Genomic DNA, 16,437 nt, shown 5'->3' on the forward strand with positions numbered 1-16,437 from the left:
TACTTTCTTCAATTTAAGTCTGACTTTGGCAATAAGGATTTCATGATCTTAGCCACAGTAAGCTCCTGGTCTTGTTTTTGCTGACTGTATAGAGAGTTTCTCCAGCTTTGGCTGCAAAGAATATAATCAATCTGATTTCAGTGTTGACCAACTGGTGATGCCTGTGTGGAGAGTCTTCTCTTGTGTTGTTGGAAGAGGGTGTTTGCTATGACCAGTGCATTCTCTTGGCAAACTCAGCCCTTGGACATGATAGTGTTGGACTCACCTATTAGCCCTGGGATCTCACCCTATGCCATTGTGACTCTACTTCATCACATCCGCAAACAATGCTTCCTTGTGGGGAACAGGAGAAGGTTAAGACCTGAATGGTGTGCTAACCACCCAGGGCATAAAACGCTTCCAAGCCTGTGGCCCTTAAATTGGTTCTTTACCCAGAGTCTCCTCACTGATGTCATGCTCTCCTTCTTGGAGGAAATCAAAACGGCTAGAAGTTTTACTACTAATTTTATTCAGTCATAGAAGTGTCGCATACAGTAGAGGCTGCTGAGAAAATGGCACGGGAGAAGGACGTCATTTCTTGCTGGCCTTCACTGCTGACTTGGTGACCTTGGCCGCAGCCGCCGTCTTCTTCTCCACAGCCTTGATGACGCCAACGGCCACTGTTTGCCTCATGTCCCGCACGGCAAAACGACCTGGAGGACGGAACAAAAAAAGAGTGAGATTTCTGAAGAGACACAGAAGGCATGGCTCCTTGGCCTCAGTCAGAGGTGCTTTTCCTCCCAAGACTCAGCAGCCATCCACCCTGCTCACCTAGAGGCGGGTACTCGGAGAAGGTCTCCACACACATGGCCTTGCCGGGGACCATCTGCACGATGGCTGTGTCGCCTGACTTCAGGGCCTTGGGGTTGTCTTCCAGCTTCTTGCCCGAGCGCCGGTCAATCTTTTCCCTCAGTTCAGCAAACTTGCAGGAGATGTGGGCTGTGTGGCAGTCCAGCACCGGAGAATAGCCAGCTTGGGATCTGTCCTGGATGATTCAGGACAATCACCTGGTGGGGAGAGGAGGAGGATGGGATCAGAAGAGATCTGCTGGGACCTGTGATCCAGGGCCAAACCTCCAGTGGCCTGGGGCCTCCACTGAAAGGGGGACTGATTTCTAAGAGGCAGTCTCCGCCACCACCACAGACCAAGGGCTCTGGCCTCCTGGGCGGCTCACCTGGGCCACAAAGCTGCTGGTCTCCATCGGGGGGTCGTTCTTGCTGTCTCCAGCCACGTTGCCTCTGCGGATGTCCTTCACAGACACGTTCTTCACGTTGAAGCCCACGTTGTCCCCGGGCAGGGCCTCCGACAGGGCCTCGTGGTGCATCTCCACAGACTTGACCTCAGTGGTGAGGCCGCTGGGGGCAAAGGTGACCACCATGCCGGCCTTCAGGAAGCCGGTCTCCACTCGGCCCACGGGCACCATGCCGATGCCTGCGCAGGAGAAGGGCAGGCGGTTAGTCAGGATCTGAAGCCCAGCAAGTCAGACCCCGGACCTCGTCCTCCGGTGGCGTCTCCCCTCAGCCCGCCCAGCCCTGGCCCCTCACCTCCGATCTTGTACACGTCCTGTAGCGGCAGCCTCAGGGGCTTGTTGACCGGGCGAGTTGGGGGGAGGATGGAGTCCAGAGCTTCCAGCAGGGTCACCCCGGCGGCGTTTCCCTCCTTCCGCTCAACCTTCCAGCCCTTGAACCAGGGCATCTGCGGGAGCGGGGATGCGGTGAAGGGGGAGGCGAGGCCGGGCGTGGCTCCCAGCGTGCCCATCCCAGGACCAAGACCCGTTCTGCCCCGCGCCCGGCCGCCCATAGACCCCGCCCGCACTCACGTTGGTGCTGGGCTCCAGCATGTTGTCTCCGTGCCAGCCCGAGATGGGCACAAAGGCCACGGTGGCCGGATTGTAGCCGACCTTCCTGATGTAGGCGCTCACTTCCTTGGTGATCTCCTGGAAGCGCGCGGCGCTGTAGGCGGGCTCGGTCGAGTCCATCCTGTTGACAGCCACGATCAGCTGCTTCACACCCAAGGTGTAGGCGAGCAGCGCGTGCTCCCGGGTCTGCCCGTTCTTAGAGATGCCCGCCTCGAACTCGCCCACACCGCCAGCCACAATGAGCACGGTGCAGTCGGCCTGCGGGAGGCAGACATCGTGGGGACAAGAGGCTAGTTAGGGGAGGGAGCACCGGATGTGCCGGGAGGCTGGCTAGAGCTTCGGGCAATCCCCCGCCCCCTGCGGGCTGGACGCGCCCCAGAAACTGACAAATGCCTTCGTCCCCCGGATGCTGCTGTGCGCAGAGGTCCTGCCTCCCACTTAAACTGTTACTCAGCCCCATACATGAGCTTTTGGTTCCTTCCTCGGGAGCCCCACAAGGTGATCTACTTGTCTGGGTGTCAGAAAACCTAGTCCCTGGCCCAGCCTTAAAGGAGGATGGTGTCTGGACCGCAGTAGAGTCTGTCTTCCTATTGGTCAGAACTGAAGGTCGGTGCAGATAAGGAAAACCTTCTAAGGTTTATGATGCCCTTCCTCCCGGAGTAAATAAAGCCTGAGTTTCCTCCTCTCCCTCTGCCAGCCACCTCCCCTACCCTCCACCCTAGTTCGAAAGGGAGGGGCCTGGGAACAAGGGCTGCTTACCTGGGAGGTGCCCGTGATCATGTTCTCGATGAAGTCCCTGTGGCCAGGGGCATCGATGATGGTGATGTAGTACTTGCTGGTCTCAAACTTCCACAGGGAGATGTCGATGGTGATGCCACGCTCTCTTTCTGCCTTCAGTTTGTCCAGCACCCAGGCATACTTGAAGGAGCCCTTACCCATCTGGGGAGGGGTGAGGGGTGAGGAGCCGAATCTCTCCCGGGGAATTCAGCACCCATTCTAAGACCTCACAGCACACCCTGCTTCCACACTCTGCCACCAGACCCAGCCAGAGGCAGGCCGCCTTCCACACCCCCGCCACCCCTAGAGCCAACCCTGCAGGTGGGTGCCTCACCTCAGCTGCCTCCTTCTCAAACTTCTCAACGGTCCTCTTGTCAATCCCCCCCACACTTGTAGATGAGGTGCCCGGTGGTGGTGGACTTGCCAGAGTCCACGTGGCCGATGACCACGATGTTGATGTGCGTCTTCTCTTTGCCCATTGTGGTGGTTGCTTCCTTCAGTCACTGCTGACTGGAGCATGGGAGGGGAGGGTGGGGAGAGGCTGAGGCCCAGACGTCCGGCAGGCGATCCACCTCTTGCTACCCCTCTCCTCCTGCTCTGCCCCAGCACCCCCCTCCCTATGTCGTGGCCTAGCCCAGAGCCTGGGACACAGTGGCACCAGCTGGAAAGGAAGCGACTTGCCAGGCTTGCACCCTGGCAAGGGTCATGATCCCAGGGCTGTAACTGGGATTTCCAAGCGATCCTGGCCCCTCCCTCCTTTCTCCTATGTGGGCCTTCCCTCAAACATGTGGGGGCTCAGCCATTCCCCCCAAACCACCCCCCCACCCACTCCATATACAAGAAACCCTGCCATCCCGTAGCCTGAAGGTGGTCCTCTTCACCTAGCCAGTGCCTACCTTCGGAGAAGAAGGAACAAGGACAGAGCTACAACAGCTGTGACAGTAGTGAATGGCTGTCTTACCTCCTGCTTTTATAAGCCCAGCCCTGGGCCTGCTTCTGGTTCCACCCAAATGTGACACCAGAGCTGGGTAGGGAATGCCACTCCCTACCCCCAAATCCAATTTTACAGACTTCTTCTCTGACTGATTGGATATTTGGATGAAGAAAGCCTGGGTAAGTGAGTGTGTGGGTGGAGTCTGGGAAGGGAAGATTTGGGAAATAAGAAGAAAGATAAATAATTGGTAAGAATGAATTCTGCATGGCATCAGACTTTGCATGTGACTTCCCAAGACTAAGGTGCTAAATGGCTGTGGCCTTTCATTCATTCATTCATCAAGCAGTGCACTGGGAAGTATAGTGCTCAATACCGCCAGGGGCTGAGGACTTGGAATCAGGAAGCGGTCATGGCGAGACTTTGTTGGGGACAGGTCTCAGGCTCCCTGAAAGCCAATGGTCCTTCTGGGGCTTCTTCCAGTCAGCACTCCAGAACTGCTGGGGGCGCTTGCCACAAGGCTGGACTGTGGCTACTTGAGGTTTTCTCTGAGGCTGAGTATGTCCTCCTCCCTCCCCAGGAAGTTTCTTAGCAGTGCTCAGACACTCGGCCAGTGCTGACACAGTCACTCTCCACAGCCCTAGCCTGGGCCCAGGATTGCAGGAGACCAATACTCTAGACTTTGAGGTTCCCCATCCCATGGAGGCCCACCTCTTTGAGCATTACCTGTTTCTTGCTTTTTAAAAAAAAAAAAATTTATTCTCTCTATATATTTGGCTGTGCCAGGTCTTGGTTGTGGCATGCAGGATATTTAGTTGTGCCATGTGGTATCTAGTTCCCCCAGCAGGGATCGAACCCAGACTCCTTGCATTGGGAGCATGGAGTTTAGCCACTGGACCACCAGGAAAAACCCCCACTACTTGTTCTTAAATCACCATTCTCACCTTTGTGCCCAAGGAACCAAAAAGCTAGAATGTCAGAGAAGATGGATCCTCACAAAACGTCTGTCTCTTTTCTCTCCCGATTTTACAGAAGAATCAAGGTCTAAGATGGTTAAAGTGAAACTGAAAGTGTTAGTCGCTCAGTCTTGTCCAACTCTTTGTGACACCATGAACTGTAGCCCACCAGGTTCCTCTGTCCATAGAATTCTCTGGGCAAGAATACTGGAGTGGGTGGCCATTCCCTTCTGCAGGAGATCTTCCTGACCCATGGATTGAACCTACGTCTCTTGCACTGCAGGCAGATTCTTTACCATCTGAGCCATGAGGGAAGCCCAAGATGGTCAAAGGATTGTCCCAAGTTTCTGTAGCTCCTTGGTCCCCACCATTAGTGTATTTCCCTCATCCAATCACCTTTCAGAAGAGAAGAGGCAGAGCCACTCGTATTCCGCTAACATCTAGGAGGGACCGCTGCCCAGCAGAGCCCCGGGAGCTGTGACTCCCACCCCGGGAGCGGTGGAAGTGGGGCAGCCCCTGTCTCTGAGGGGCTACACTCTGGAGGGAGATGAAGAAGCCATTTCAACGTAAGGAGCGAGTCGTGAGGGCTATGGGTGAGGTCTTTGGGGGACTTCCCAAGTGTGTGGGGTAAGGAGGACTGCTTCATAGAAATGTTTCAGCAAGACCATGGGTGTGAGCCTCAGGCGGAGGGGCTTGTCAGGCAGAATAATCCATTAAGGACAGTTCTGGACTCAGTTTGCCTGGAGGGAATGGGTGGAAGGAAACAATGGCTAAAGAGATAAAAGGGGAAGATCATTATGCATTAATTGCTCAGAGTTTAATTTTCCTAAACTGTAAGTCTAATTATGTAATCCCCTTTTTTGAGTCTCTTGATTACTCTTTATTGTCCTCAGGGGAAAAATTACTGTTCCTTCAGTGATGAGAAGATCCTCTGGAGAAGGAAATGGCAGCCCACTCCAGTACTCTTGCCTGGAAAATTCCATGGATGGAGGGTCCATGGGATCGCAGAGTCGGACACGACTGATCGACTTCACTTCTCACTTTCACTTTCAGTGATGAGAAGCTCCAAGAGGCTGAGGCTGGAGTCAGGAAGCCCCTTAGGAGGCCATTGCAGGAGTGCTGGAAGAAGGGGATACATCTCAGCCAGGGGTGTTCCACATAAATAGAGGGGGATTCAGAATTGGGCGGGACCAAAAGTGCCAGCGGAAGCACTTGCCATCAGGATGGGGAACACATGACTTTGTCAGCATCTCCTCCCTCATCCCAAAGTCAAGCTCAAGCCTTTTACAGAGCACCAGAGGACTCTACTTTAACTCTAATGCAGGGGTCCCCAGCCCCAGTCTGATAGGAACCGGGCTGCAGAGCAGGAGGTGAGCAGCAGGTGGCCAGTTGGTGATGCTTCACCTACTGCTCCCCAGGACCCATCGCTGCCTGCTGCTTGAAATGCCACCTGAACCACCCCCCATGACACCCCCAGTTCCATCTGTAGAAAAACTGCCTTCCACCAGGCCAGTCCCTGGTGCCAAAAGGTTGGGGACCACTGCAAGGGTCAGAGTCTAGACCCCTTCCTGAGTCTCCAGCCCTTCCACCCAGTGCAACTGAGTTGCCCCTCTCTGATCTGGATATGAAGTTCCCTAGTCTTACTATGAGTCTTGCTATGAGTTTTACTAGTTACAATGAGATTATAGTATCATCTTGTTTGAGCCTCTTGGAAATAGCACAAAGGCAAATCAGGCGTGTAAGGGAACTTCACCTCAGAATCAGGTAGACCTGAGTCTACATTCTGCCTCTTCCACTTCCTAGCTTGGGAATTGACTGTCTCTGAGCTTCTGTCTCCTCATCTGTAACATGGGGGTAATTCCTCCCTCCTGCTTTCTTGAGCAGTGAACCCAGTCATCCTGTGCAGTGCCTGGCACGTGGCAAGTGATCCATGGCCAGTGTCTCCTCTGGTCCTGTCTTCCTTTCCCCACCTTGCGTCGCCAGACTCCACTCGCTTAGAGCCAAGTGCTTTCATACAGACCAAACGATTTGCCCAAGGTCACAGAACACATTAGTGAAGAAATAGGAGGCTACTCCTCCATCTCCAGGTTTCCAGGCTTCTGCTGAGCCAGACTGTCTCCTCATTAAGAATTATTATTGTTATACTTCTTCCATTTAAGCCATTTACATAGTATCTCTGTAGTCTTGGCTGACTCCAAACTGGAGGAATAATCAGAATGAAGAGGTTTTCTGACATTGAAATCAGCTGAAGGGTAAATGCTCCTGATAGAATGACTTTCCCAGCTAGTGTAATTGGCTGTTTCTAGAAAAATATTCCCATTATTTACAAATTTGAAGGGCCCTGGCAATTCATTATTATTTTATTAGAAATAGTATTTACAATGTATAAACATAAAGTCATCAGAGTTTCTGGAATGAGATGGTTAAGAATTAGAATGAATCTATAGTGACTGTAGTGCAAGCTTCAGATGAGTTAGGATGAAATAAAATCATTTAGAATGACAAGCTCAATGCAATGAGACAAATGAAGTTAGATGGTCAAGCTGTGCTTGTCGGGCAACTGTATAAATACAAGAAGGGGTGACTTTGTAGTGAAAAGTTACTCCAGGGAGGGTTGATTCCTAAAAACAGCTAGACTATGTGGCCAGTGTTGGCATATGAACTAAATATGTCTATTAATTAATTTACATATTAACCAAAACCCCTTGGTCTTTATAGTTAGTGAGCAGAGGTGTAGCTATGAGATCACCCCCATTTTACTTAAGTTTCTAGAGACAGACTCCATTGCAGACATAAACTGAGTCTGCACAACAGTATCAGTGTATACATATATATATATTTTCATTTGTTTTATTGAAATTTAGTACTTTGGCCCCCTGATGCGAACAGCTAACTAAATGGAAAGACCCTGATGCTGGGAAAGATAAAAGGCAAAAGGAAAAGGGGTTGGCAGAGGGTGAGATGTTTAGATAGCAGCACCAACTCAATGGACATGAATTTGAGCAAACTCTGGGAAATAGTGGAGAACAGAGAAGCCTGGCATGTTACAGTCCATGGGGTTGCAAAGAGTCAGACAGGACTTAGCGACTGAACAATAGCAAAGTTGATTTACAATGTTGTGTTAATTTCTAGTGTACAGCGAAGTGATTCAGAAATGCCTGTATACACATTCTTTTTCATGTTTTTTTTCCATTATAGTTTATCACAGGATATTGAATATAATCCCCTGTGCTATAGAGTAAGACCTTTTGTTTGTCTGTTCTCTGTTATTAATCAGTATACTGTAGAAGAAAGCCACAGAATGAAACAAACTGAAGTTAGTGATGGGGAACTTTGAAGGTAAAGTTTCAACACCTTAAAGTTAGTCACATAGAGAAAGACATGTATTGGTTCAATTCAGTCGCTCAGTCCTGTCTGACTCTTTGCGACCCCATGAATCGCAGCACATCAGGCCTCCCTGTCCATCACCAACTGCCGGAGTTTACTCAAACCCATGTCCATCGAGTCGGTGATGCCGTCCAACCATCTCATCCTCTGTCATCCCCTTCTCCTCCTGCCCTCAGTCTTTCCCAGCATCAGGGTCTTTTCCAATGAGTCAATTCCTCGCATCAGGTGGCCAAAGTATTGGAGTTTCAGCTTCAACATCAGTCCTTCCAATGAACACCCAGGACTGATCTCCTTTAGGATGGACTGGTTGGATATCCTTGCAGTCCAAGGGACTCTCAGGAGTCTTCTCCAACACCACAGTTCAAAAGCATCAATTCTTTGGCACTCAGCTTTCTTCGCAGTCCAACTCTCAAATCCATACATGACCACTGGAAAAACCATAGCCTTGACTAGACAGACCTTTGTTGACAAAGTAATGTCTCTGCTTTTTAATATGCTGTCTAGGTTGGTCATAACTTTCCTTCCAAAGAGTGTCTTTTAATTTCATGGCTGCAATCACCATCTGCAGTGATTTTGGAACCCAGAAAAATAAAGTCAGCCACTGTTTCCACTGTCTCCCCATCTATTTATCACTTAAATGTGGAATATGAAATATGACACATGCACTTATCTACAAAACAGAAGCAGACACAGAGACATAGAGAACAGATTTGAGGTCGCAGAGCTGGAGGAGAATTGAGGGGGGTGGATAAAGGGGGAGTTTGGGGTTGGCAGATGCAAACTAGCATATATAGAATGGATAAGCTAGATGGTCCTCTATAGCACAAGGAGCTATATACAGTAGACTGTGATAAACCATAGTGAAAAGGAAGATAAAAGAGAATGTACACATGTGTATAACTGAATCACTGTGCCGTACAGCAGAAATTCACACAACATTGAAAGTCAAACTATACTTCGATTAAAAATTTTAAAAATTGAAGAAAGAATTGTTTTGACTTAGTTTAGTCCCATTTCAAGTGTATACATGAGAAGCAGGGAAACCTGAGTTCCCCAGGGTCTGATAAGCTGAATATCCAGTTTGCAGACTTTACAAACATAGGAAATCAGATCCTAAGTAGGACGGAGTTATTTCTTTGCGCAGATGCTTACAGAGCACCTTTTCTGTGGCGGTCTTGAAGCATGTGGCAGACTGGGATTTCTGCTGTCCCTGCCTCAACAGCACAAGGGGGAGGCGACACCAGGCTCACCACCCCACAACCCAGGAGCTGGAGTCCATGCCCTGGAGGAGACAAAGGACCGAGTATTGGAGAGACTCTAAATTAGTGCTTTTCCACTCAAATAATTCTTGCTTAGATGGGGAATGGAGACAAGGGGAGTAGGTCCTTTTCTTTATGTTCCAGAGCTTGACAACTTTAGGGGAAAGGGACAGTGGGGTAAACTCTGGTCATGCCCTATTAAAATGGAAAGTTTTCCCTCTGAACTCTGAGCATCATTCATTCAACAAATTCTGGAGCACGTTCTGTTACTTCATCTCCACCTCAAAGCTGCTTTTGCCTAACTCCCATTTCACAGATGGCTCAGACAGGTAAAATGAATTGTCCAAGCCACACAACCAATGTGTAAGCAGGAGCTGGGGTGGAATTTTAATCCAGACATGTTCCTTTCTCTTTTTCTAGGACTTATTTCTTTTATTTGTATAGTTTTCACCGCACTGGGTCTTCGCTGCCACAGACCTTCTCCAGTTGCAGCAAGCAGGCTTCTCCTTGTGGCGGCTCCCTCATTGCAGAGCGCAGGTTCCAGATGCACCGGGTTCAGTAGTTGCAGTTTATGGGATCGGAAGGTGTGGCGCACAGGATTAGCTGCCCTGTGGCATGTGGGATCTTTCCAAACCAGGGATCAAACCTGTGTCCCCTACGTTGGCAGACAGATTCTTAACTACTGGAGTAACAGGGAAACCCCAAAACATGTTCCTTTCTAAAAACAACATCCTTATGATAGCCAGGACATGTTACCTCCTGGACGTCCCCTGGGCTTCATTCTGGTGCAGTTCCTCATCTTAGATGTGGAAACTGAGTCTCAGGCAAGTCCTTTTCAGTCTGATTTGAACCCATAAACATTTACGGGTCAGACATGGTTCAAGAAGGACCTGCACCTCTAGGAATTCCCCGGCCAGCTGATCTGACACATTTCCGGTCTCGGGTGGCGAGAATGACACATTCACACCCACACAGTTAGGCTCTCACAATACAGAGATCTGTGCACAAGCAGTGGAAGCCCAAGCCTTCAGCAGACCTTGCTGATTGACTTGATCACAGGTGCCGCTACTGAACATTTATCCAACAAAGGAAGACCCCAGTAACATTATTTATGTAATTGCTTTTCTTTCCCAGTGCTCTAGGGGTGACATGTCTCTGCCAAGACTGCAGTTAATTGGAAGGCTCCCAATCTCTCCTCACTTCAGATCATAAGCCAGATAGCAGTGTAAGTCCAAACACATGTGAACTCTAAACTTCAGCCCAGAGGCAGGACAGGGCACAGGACTGCTGCCGTTGTTCAGGCGCTCAGTCGTGTCCGACTCTTTGCGACCCCATGAACCGCAGCACGCCAGGCTTCCCTGCCAGTCACCAACTCCCAGAGCTTGCTCAAACTCATGTCCGTCGAGTCAGTGATGCCATCAAACCATCTCATCCTCTGACGTCCCCTTCTCCTCCTGTCTTCAATCTTTCCCAGCATCAGGGTCTTTTCAAATGAGTCAGCACTTCACAACAGGTAGCCAAAGTATTGGAGCTTCAGCTTCAGCATCAGCCCTTCCAATGAATATTCAGGATTGATTTCCTTTAGGATGGACTGGTTTGATCTCTTTGCAGTCCAAGGGATTCTCAAGAGTTCTCTCTTTTGAATACCACAGTTCAAAAGCATCAGTTCTTCAGTGCTCAGCTTTCTTTATACTCCAACCCTTACATCCATACATGACTACTGGAAAAACCATAGCTTTGACCAGATGGACCTTTATCGATGAAGTAACATCTCTGCTTTTTAATATGCTGTCTAGGTTTGTCATAACTTTTCTTCCAAGTAGCAAGTGTCTTTTAACTTCATGACTGTAGTCACTGTCTGCAGTGATTTTGGAGCCCAAGAAAATAAAGTCTGTCACTGTTTCCACTGTTTCCCCATCTATTTACCATGAAGTCATGGGACTGGATTCCCTGATCTTAGTTTTCTGAATGTTGAGTTTTAAGCCAACTTTTTCACTCTCCTCTTTCACTTTCATCAAGAGGCTCTTTAGTTCTCACTTTCTGCCATCAGGGTGGTGTCATCTGCATATCTGAAGTTATTGATATTTCTCCTGGCAATCTTGATTCCAGCTTGTGCTTCATCCAGCCTGGCATTTCTCATGATGTACTCTGCATATAAGTTAAATAAGCAGGGTGACCATATATAGCCTTGACATACTCCTTTCCCAATTTTGAACCAGTCTATTGCTCCATGTTTGGTTCTAACTGTTGCTCTTGACCTGCATGCAGGTTTCTCAGGAGGAAGGTAAGGTGGTCTAGTATCCCCAAATCTGTAAGAATTTAAAGAGTACAGGATGGAGAACAGTGTGGAGATTCCTTAAAAATCTGGAAATAGAACTGCCATACAACCCAGCAATCCCACTGCTGGGCATACACACCGAGAAAACCAGAATTGAAAGAGACATGTGTACCCCAATGTTCATTGCAGTCCTGTTTACAATAGCCAGGACATGGAAGCAACCTAGATGTCCATTGGTGGACGAATGGATAAGAAAGCTGTGGTACATATACATGATGGAATATTACTCAGCTATTTAAAAGAATGCATTTGAATAAATTCTAATGAGGTGGATGAAACTGGAGCCTATTATATAGAGTGAAGTAAGCCAGAAAGAAAAACACCAATGCAGTATACTAACACATATATATGGAATTTAGAAAGATGGTAATGATGACCCTATATGCGAGACAGCAAAAGAGACACAGATGTAAAGGACAGACTTTTGGACTCTGTGGGAGAGGGCGAGGGTGGGATGATCTGAGAGAACAGCATTGAAACATGTATATTATCATATATGAAATAGATCACCAGTCCAGGTTTGATGCATGAGACAGGGCGCTCAGGGCTGGTGTGCTGGGATGACCTCGAGGGACGGGATGGGGAGGGAGGTGGGAGGGAGTTCAGGATGGGGACACATGTACACCTGTAGTGGATTCATGTCAATGTATGGCAAAAACCACTACAATATTGTAAAGTAATTAGTTTCCAATTAAAATTAAAAATAAATAAATAAATAAATAATATAAAGAGCACAGGATGGAGACTGAAACTGTCAAGGCTGCCCCTTCTCCAAGCCCACATCTGGCTCAGAGAAGTGTACCAGGGGAATAACTGGGGCACGGGGCAGGGGGCGGTTTTCATCTGTGGTTCATCAGGGACAGAAAAGGAAATAGGCTGATGTGAAATAGGTGGTGCTGGGGTTGGAAGAAGGATGCAGAGGGCACAAAGTTAAACGTCCCAAAGGGTTTCTTTTTGAAGACAGCAAGTCTGAGAAGTCAGCGCAGGAATCTAGCATAGAACTGTTGATTCATTCTTGCATTCGTGTAGCAATGCGAAGTGCATATTTCCAATTGTCACTTTTTTCACTGTGAAGCGTGTGTTGTTATTTAGTCCCTAAATCATGTCTGACTCTTTTGCAGCCCCATGGACCTTTAGCTCATTAGGCTCCTCTGTCCAGGGGATTTCCCAGGCAAGAATACTAGAGTGCGTTGCCATTTCCTTCTCCAGGGGATCTTCACAACCCAGAGATCAAACCGCGTCTCTGCAATTGCAGGCAGGTTCCTTACCTCTGAGCCACCAGGGAAGCCTGTGAAGCACATGATATAGGGGAGACTGTTTTGTGGATGTCCCATATTTGTAGCACCCTCCCCTCCCTTGATTTTGGAATCTAAGTTCAGATTCTGTCTCTTATTTATCCCTGTGTGAATTTGCATAAACCATTGACACTCTGAATCACAATTTTTTCACCTGTGGAATAGGACTGATGACCATTCTGTCCTTTCCCTCCACTGGTCCTTAGGAGAATCAGATAATGGGTTGGAAATGAAACTGTAAGCTAAGTTCCAAAAAGGATCCACAGAGTAACTATGCTCAGAGTGAGTAGAGACTGAGAACTTTAAACTTAATTCTGCATTGCTGGTAAAAATAAATATTACCTTCAAAGCACTGGAGGAGAAAAGTGACTATGTAAATATCATTGGGAGCTTCTGGTTTTTTTGGATGGGTGCTGAGGGATCTTGAAAAATTTATTCATTGCTCTCTCCAAGATACCAACATGTCATTCACAGTGACTTGCATTACGTCCATTAATGAAGGATCAAAGGAAGTGTTCAGATGTCTATTGTATCCATTCATCAGTTAATATCTAAAACACCTTGTATATCTGAACTCATGGTGTTAGCCTTTGAATACATGTTTTATGACTACCTTGGTTTGCTTTGGAAATCATTTCATGTGGTCCACTGGGGGTTAGTAAGATACAGGGAAAAAAATTAGAGAGTAAAAGAAGGTCCTCCTTCCTTCGGGATGCTCCTAACGCAAGTGCACACTCTTCCTTACCTCTCCAGATACACATCTATTCTAATCCAGATGTTAATGCTCCAGAGTTGACAGTACATCAGGTGAGCAACTGAAATATTATCCTGAGAAATGTCAGATTCCACTGCATAGTGTTTATAATTTAACTATTATTTAGCATTTATGGATAACACACATACTTGCAAATTGTTTTACAATCATTTTATAGTTGCTCTGTGAGAGATAATTAAAGCAAAACCACTTTAAGTGGAGCTACTCAGAGGGACAAATTTGTGCCAATAATGTGCTTATATAAATGCAAATTATCAGGAGTCTTAATACAGTGAAAACTGCTTAAATCATTTTTCATGGGACCAATATGTAAATGTAATAGTCCCCTGATTTATAGAGCACTTTTCTTCCTAAAAGATAAATATACCTACCTAGGCATGCATTACTTAACAGAGCTTCCCAAATCCCGGAGGAGGAAATCCATTCATTTACTGATCCTTTCAACCAGATCCTACAACAACGCCCAGCCCATAGTAGGTCCTTAATTTTTAACAACTGAGTGAATGAATGAAGAAGTATTTTCACAAGGCCATAATTATCTGTAGCCTTCATGGAGAGAATGAGAGTGTGGAGGGGGATGGTCGTTAAAAGGTCAATGTTACCACCTCTGGTGAAGCACTGAAGTAGTCAAGAGACTTGGCAAGAACAGAAGGAATGAAAACTGAAGGAAGGAGGGTAAGGTTTAGGCAGGTGAGTGGAGGCTGTTGTCTGAATATGGAGGAAAGCTATTTTTCTAACCCTCAGAAAATTAAACTGAGAAAGAAGAAACGATGATAAAGTGCATTTGTAATTGGTGAAGTTAATGTCCTGGAGAAGCAGCCCCAGCTGAACAATAATCTGTACATTTTAAGTACCCGAGAAGCCGATAACATTGTTATCTCAGGAGAATGGTGTCTTCATTAGCAGAGGATGAGGCAGCAGTCTCATTAGAGGTAAGAACAGAGCAGTCCATTCCTTAGATTCTATGGGAACCCTGTTTCCTCTGAGGGCAAAAACTAGTGGTAGAGTTCACTGCAGGTATTTGATTGGAGAACCGTTTTTAAGAGGTACACTATTAACCACTCATGGAACTAATGTGCTGAGGAATATATTTTGGAAAATAATGATTTAGAGCATAGAAAAATAGGGCAAAAGAGCAGTTCCCATGGAGGTCATATTTCTTACAAAGAAACAAATCACATTCTTGTTTATCTTTGGCACTTAACAATCACAAGCGATGACCCCAAACCTTAAATCCTCAAGCTTCTGAATACTACATATAACATATGTATATATAAGATACATGCTTATCATTAAACTATGTACGTATGGGATATGATATAGTATGACTATAACTGGGACATTGAAATGACCCCTTCAAATTGGTTCCATGGACTATAGCTCACCAGGCTCCTCTGCCCATGGAATTTCCCAGGCAAGAATATTGGAGTGGGTCGCTATTTCCCACTCCAAGGGATCTTTCCGACCAAGGCATCAAACTTGCATCTCCTGAGTCTCTGAGCCACCTGGGAAGCCTAAGATCCCATGTTCATTCTGGCCAAAAAAAAAATTAAAAAAAAAAAAAAAAGAAAGAGAGAGGGGGGAAATGATGGTGATGATGGAAGAAAAAAGAATTCATAAAAGAATATGGAGTGATGTAACAATATAAAAACAACCTAAAGGAAGAAGAGGAGACTTAGCCAAAACTTTATACTGATGATGAAAAATGATGTAATACACCTATGACTTTAACAATTTTGGGACAAAATTGTTAAAAGGAAGAGGCTCTGGAGTCAGATCACTTGGGTGAAACCTCACTCTCCTACTTCCTAGATAAATGACTTTCAACCAGTTAAACTTTCTTAAGCCTCAGTTTGTTACATAAAATTGAAATAATGATATTATCTGCCCTCTTACATTAGCTTTGATCCTTTCATGGGAGAATCTGTAGAATGGCACCTGATATGTATTAAACTCTCAATAACTGATGGTTATGCCTCCATATGGTTATTATGCCTCCCTTCTCAACAAATCTTTTATACTTCCAAAGCTGGTTCCTACCAACCTCCCTCAGTTAAACAGGTCTTGAAAGAGAGAAGCCCATTTTGGTGATGGAGACATCAGTGCTACTTTGGAATCATTTTATAAATGAGGTAGACTTGAAAGGTCCCATAGCACAGTGCTGACTGAGGACATAGTAACGTGCTTCATTCCATGGGGTCCCACATGACTTAGTGACTCAACAACAACAGCGTGTTCAATGAACAAAAGGTGTTAGAATATAAGTCATTGTAATTGCACAATGAATAAGAAAGGATAGAGGCAAATTCACCTAAATTCTTAACCAAATTTCATGTCCAAAGAATAGCCCTTGCTCTGCAGATGTGGGCAGAGCTCTCATGTGATCCATTGTTGGGAAGATGATCTGTGTACTGAAAACCAGTCCAGGCACCCCAGGAGTAGGAGAATCATAGATCATTTGAGGGGAGTGAGTGAAGGGAAGGCAGCTGGTGAGACGTTCAGGTTGACAGGGCAGCAGGTGACAGGAGGAGCCTCCCTGCTGATGGTGGGGAGACACAGCCTGGTGTCGCATACTTGGTGGGTCTCAGTATCTATTCACGTGAAAGGAGAGACACCCATGGGCAATCCCAGCATCACCTGTAAAAAAAATCATGTCTACTATTGCTTTGGGCTTCCTGGTGGCCCAGGGTTACAGCTGCCTGCAGTGCGGGAGACAGAGGTTCAGTCTCTGGGCCAGGAAGATCCCCTGGAGAAGGAATGGCAACCCACTCCAGTATTTTTGCCTGGGAAATCTCATGGACAGAGGAATATGGAAGGCTACA

General features: G+C 47.1%; 1 pseudogene; it reads right to left on the reverse strand.

Annotated features, from left to right (window-relative positions):
• Positions 1 to 570: 570 nt before the first annotated feature.
• Positions 571 to 3,153, reverse strand: LOC133067606 (elongation factor 1-alpha, oocyte form-like; annotated as a pseudogene).
• Between the last annotated feature and the right edge of the window lie 13,284 nt (positions 3,154 to 16,437).

This window comes from Dama dama, chromosome 2, assembly GCF_033118175.1.
Source record: "Dama dama isolate Ldn47 chromosome 2, ASM3311817v1, whole genome shotgun sequence".
Classification (NCBI taxonomy): Eukaryota; Metazoa; Chordata; class Mammalia; order Artiodactyla; family Cervidae; genus Dama; species Dama dama.